The 5,757-nt window shown below is 34.1% G+C and overlaps 1 long non-coding RNA gene across 1 annotated transcript; it reads right to left on the bottom strand.

Moving 5' to 3' along the window:
• Nucleotides 1-1,156: 1,156 nt before the first annotated feature.
• LOC110935143 lies at nucleotides 1,157-3,928 on the bottom strand. Its single transcript, XR_002588901.2, has 2 exons — nucleotides 1,498-3,928; nucleotides 1,157-1,325 (listed from the first exon to the last, which is right to left on the bottom strand). It is a non-coding gene; the product is annotated as an uncharacterized LOC110935143 (long non-coding RNA).
• Nucleotides 3,929-5,757: the final 1,829 nt, after the last annotated feature.

Genomic DNA, 5,757 nt, shown 5'->3' with positions numbered 1-5,757 from the left:
TTTAAGCATTAAGGGCTGGATACTAAACCCAGGATTTTGTTTGTTAATTTACATATTCACTACTAGAAAATACACATATCTTGACACGCGAACAATGACACACGCTCATTTCATGACATTCAGAAGCATGTGTCAAGAAAAAAATGTCATGATTTACAAAATTCAATAAAATTATGACACATTTTTTTACGTGTCATCTTTTTAATGTCATTAATAAAAAACAAGACCATTTTATGACATTTCAAAACGTGTGTCAAGAAAATAATGTCAAGGTTTACAAAATTCAACAAATTTAATGACACCCTTGTTTGTATGTTGTCGTTTTAGTGTCATAAAAAAGAAACAAGACCATTTTATGACATTCCAAAACTTGTGTCAAGAAAAAATGTCATGGTTTACAAAATTCAACAAATTTACGACACTCTTTTTATGTGTCATCTTTTTAGCGTCATAAAAAACATTATATTTTCTAAATTAAAATTACTAATGAAATCCCTCACGCGTTGCGGCGAAAATTTGATCGGTCGTTACAATAATGGTGTGACATTGGCACTCGGTATAGCAACCAAAAGATATATGACCAAAATGATGTCTACACATATTTTACATCTATTAAAAACCATATGGGTAATGCAGATACCGATGTTGCCGCACAATGTGCGTCATAAAACGTTAGTTATGACACGCAAAAGCGTGTCGTTGATTGAGGAGTCATAAAATTAACATGATATGCATTTGTGTTTCATGTTTTTATAACACATTTATGACACGCCTTCATGACACGCGTTTATGACACACATTTTATGACAGCTTTTAATGACGTGTTTATGATACTCTTTTTTGACATATATTTATGACATTTACTTGCGTGTCATGCTTTTAATTATTTTTAAAAAATATATTTTTTTAGAGTAAACTGTCATTTTGGTCCCTGAGGTTTGACCACTTTTGTCACTTTAGTCCAAATCTCAAACCTTTTGCATCTGGGTCCCTGTGGTTTCATTTTTTTTTTTTTTTTTTGTCATTTTGATCCAAAAGCAAAGTCGGCTCAGATTTCTAAAAAAAATCTTGTTTATGTAGAATTATTAATATCCCTTGAATACATATATAGATAAAATATATTTATTAGTAGAATGCATTTATTAATAATATCCAATTGCATAATCATTTGTCATTTATACTACAAACATTTTAACATTAGCAAATATATTGCTTGTCAATACATTCATCAACACTTAAAATACAATTTGTCATATAAAAATAATAGTTGTCGCCGCATAACTCGACCATTCTTCATGAATGCCATTCATATATTCTTCCCCAACCTGAGACAACAATTAAATAAACTTAAGCTTAAAAATCAGAATTGAAATCTGAGGCAACATTTGTTTGAATATTTAATTTCAAAGATAAAGAGATTTCTTGAAGAAGAACTTAAGCATGTGGCTGAATCTATAAATTTAAGAATTTGTTTAGATATTTAATTTCAAGACTAACCTGAGGGGCATTGAAGTAAACCAAGATCCCAAACATAGAAATTCTTTAAAGCATAGGCCTATCCATGCTACCAGGTCTCATATCATAAATTTCCTGTTATTTATTTTCATCAACTGATGAACACTATAAATGAAGATCACCAGTAATCACAACATGAAGACTGTATGCAATATAAAAGAAAATTGGGAATCATAAAGTAATGCTTACTTAGACAAACTACATGTTTTAAAAAATGCAGAAATGGAACCGTCTACAAATATTTCTTTAACTCGACATATATGCAGCATAATGCCTAATATGTAAAAAAGAATCTTATTTAATGATATAATGTGTCACATGAAGGTCCTGAACAGTCAAAGCCACTAGAGAACTTACACTGCAAACAAATTAACTAAATTTTAACCATGTAAAATCAGTAATTAAATATAAGGGGAATCAATTACCATAATAGCTAGAGTACGGTAAAACCAATTGAGCATAAAAGAAGCAACAATCCTAATCTATAGAAGTGAGAGTGGTGTGAGACTTCGGAGCACCTGGCAAAGAAACACACTAATATATTTTTTTTCCAAAAATTATAATGAATTTTAATGATAAGTGGTACATCTGAAGCTGTACTCCAAGTGTTTCATCTATCAGAACCATTTGAAACCCTCGTAAGATATCAACAACACATCTGCCCAAAATTTTCAACCAAAAATCAACATTTAATCGAAAACCTAAATGTGCTGGAAGCAATGTTGATGGAAGAGAACAAAATACTTGTCCAGGTCTGAATCCCTTTAACCAAAAAATACAAATTGATCCTTTCACCAAAAGAAGAATCCCTTTTGCAGTACATCCAAACACCTCCAAATCAATGACATATAATATAACTATCACATTTGCTGTACATCCAAACAAACCCCAAATAAATGACAAATTATTGCAACAAAACATGAATTCCAAAATATATGTTGTAGTAGTTAATTTTGAGCATATTTGGAAAATTAAAACCCTAAAACCATGTTATCGTAGAAAACCAAAAAAAAAAAAAAGGATAAATTACACTTTTCGTCCTTTATGTTTGTAGCGGGTTGCAGTGGATAGCCTTTAACTTCAATAATTACAATCATAGTCCTTTATTTGGAAAACCCATTACACTCTACGTCCTTTAGCCCTAACCTGGTTAAAATTTTCAGTTAAGTTTGACATGTGCCTAGCACATGAGGGTATATTGGTAATTTTACTCATTTATTTATCTTTAATAAATTTGAACAATAAAACTTTTAACATATAACTCAATCTCTCTCAAGAACTACCTTCTTCTTCATTAGGGAACACCACCTGACCACCATAAAAGCACCAGCTACCACCACCTTTACCACCTTTACCACCATAATCACCAGCTACCCCCTACCTCCACCAAATGACCAGCTAACCACCAAATTACCTTTTACATCAGTTTCATACAGAAACCCAATGAGAAAGTTATCTGCGTTACACACCTCCATCGGTTCCCTCAATGATGTCGCACCCACAAACCCGTCCCGTCACCAAATATGTTTCTGTTGAGAGACGCAAGGATGTTGTTGTTGACGCATCTACAATGATGTCGGCGCCAGAGTTTCGCCGGAGTAAATCTGTTGATGTTGAGAGACGCAAGATTAGGGCTCCTAATATTCTCACCATCAATCCTCTTCGCCTGACACAATCTTGAAAGAACTGTTAAAACTCATAAAAAAGAACCAATTTTTATAAATATTTGTTCAAATTGTTTGTAGGTTTTGTTAAATTGGGTGACATATTTATGGGTTTTGTTGAATACTCATAAAAAAGATCCAATTTTTGCAAAATATTGGTGAAACTTTTGTGGGTATCGTTGAATTGCAAAATATTATTATAAGCAGAACAAGAACAAGATCTTCATTGGCCTAGAGAGATTCAGATGTGTAGATATAGATACATATCTAGAAGAGAGAGGGAAAGAGTGTAACATATGAGAGCATTCACATCCCATCATCGGCTCAACAAGATCCGAAAGCAGATGATATTGTGGCAAGAGAGGTGACAGGTCTCTTTCAAACTGCATCAGATCTAAACCTCAGATCTGCGCAGAGAAATATGTTTCAGGCCTCCTTCAACCTGCCTCAGATCTGCGCAACAATCTCTCCGACACTCCCACCACCTCATCGCTACCGTAATCCGCAACAACCTCTCCACTATCATCTCCGGTATCATATTCGAGCCCTAAAATCGGTTTGTATTGAAGCTCCAGCGAGATGCTTGGTGTGAGGGTCGAGAAGATGCAGTCAGTGGTGGTGTTATGGCTCGATTTGATGGCGGCGGCTGGGATATGGTAGTGGTGGTGATAGAGGTTGGTTGAGGAGGGAGAGGTGGGGTTGAAGACAGGAAGAAGATGACCACATATGGATTTATGTGCATACATTTATATTTTTTAATCTTTTTTTAATATATGGGTAAAATCAGCAGTCTGCCCTCATGTGTAAGGCACATGATTAGACTTAACCGAAAAATTTAACTTTGTTACTACTAAAGGACGAAAAGTGTACTGAGTTTTTTAAATAAAGGACCGTGGCTGTAATTATTGAAGTTAAAGGTCATCCATTGTAATTCAGTACAAACATAAAGGACGAAAAGTGTAATTTATCCAAAAAAAAAAAACTACACAAAGAAATCGCAATTAGTGGTACCTGTGGTGGTGTCGTGATGGTATGAGAGAGATCCGGTGGTGGTGATGCTGATTTGTGTTGGTGTTATGGGGGTTTGGTTGGTTCACGTAGGTGACGGTGATGGTTTGTTGTGGATATCATCTCGGGAGGCCAGGAGGGGAACTGATAGGGTTATGAAATTGAAGAGGGAACTCCAAGTGAGTGGGTATAAAGACGGAATGGAAAGATTTAGGAGGGAACTTCAAAATTTTTAGAAAATATGAGCGGGAGTGGAGGAGCATTTTAAGAAGACAAAATAAGAAGAGGGAAAAAATGAGGAGATGACATCTGGCTAGGGCTAAGCAAATGAGTTAACCTAACCTGACCCGGACTAAACCCGAACTGACCCGAGACCGAAAAACATTCAAAAACCATAACCGATTACCGGACCTATGTATTCCGGGTATCGGTTATTTTAGTTTACGATAAAATAAGCTACTATTCATTGCCGGTTTGGTTTGATATTGTACGATAGCGACATGATATCCATTTTCAAAAAAATCAAATTAGAAAAAAATCCAAATAAATATAATAATAAAACATTAGATTTAATATTCATAAAGAAAAAGGTTAAATAATAAATTATTTAAGGTATTAAGGAGTTATAATTTAAAACTTAAGTTAATACTAAGATTGTGACCCGCGGTAATGCGGCGGGGATTATTTAGTTATAATTAAGTCGATCTACGACCCGCATGTTATGTTAAACATGTCAAACGGGGAAAAAATAGACGATGTAAAAACGTTAACCCACACACGCACACGCATGTTGCGTCGTGTTAACTCGCAAAATTTAGAACGAAACATAAAAACATTAAACGAAAGAAACACGCTGCAATGTGTTAAGTCATAAAATTTAGAACCAAACATAAAGCGAAAAATTTGCTGAAAATGAAAACTGTAACTGAGCAAAGTTGAAAGTAAAAAAAAAAAAAAAGTTGTGATAATAGATTGCAAAAAATAAAAAGTTTTAGGGTAAAAGTAAAAAAATAAATAGTTTTGGGTTAAAAGTAATTTATGAAATACTTTTGGGTGAAATGTAAAAAAAACATTTTTTTAAAAAACCCCCAAAGCCAAGGTTACAACAACCATAAGCATAACCATTTTTTCTTTGAAAACCCCCCAAAGCACACCCCGCGTTGCGGCAGGACGTAAAATGGTGTCAAATAATACTAATGCCAACCAACCGTCATCGACCACCAACACTAAGTCGACCTAGGATCTGCATGTTGCGACGAACCTGACAAACATGAAAAAATAGAGGTAAAAACGTTGAACCACACATGCACTTTACGCCGTGTTAACTTGCAAAATTTGAAACAAAACATAAAAAAAGTTGAATCACCGTCGTACGTTGCGTCGTATTAACTCGAAAAATTTAGAACTATACGTAAAACGAAAATTTGCGAAAGATGAAAAGTATAAGTGACAAAAGTTGTGAAGTCAAATTGCAAATAATGAAAAGTTTTGGGTTAAAGTTAAAAAAACAAATTATGTAGGGTTAAAATTGCAAAAGGTAAAAACCTTTGGATTAAAAGTAAAAAATCAT

The sequence above is a fragment of the Helianthus annuus genome, chromosome 4, assembly GCF_002127325.2.
Source record: "Helianthus annuus cultivar XRQ/B chromosome 4, HanXRQr2.0-SUNRISE, whole genome shotgun sequence".
Taxonomy (NCBI): Eukaryota; Viridiplantae; Streptophyta; class Magnoliopsida; order Asterales; family Asteraceae; genus Helianthus; species Helianthus annuus.
Note: the sequence above shows the minus strand (reverse complement) of the source record. Positions and strands in the feature narration are given on the sequence as shown.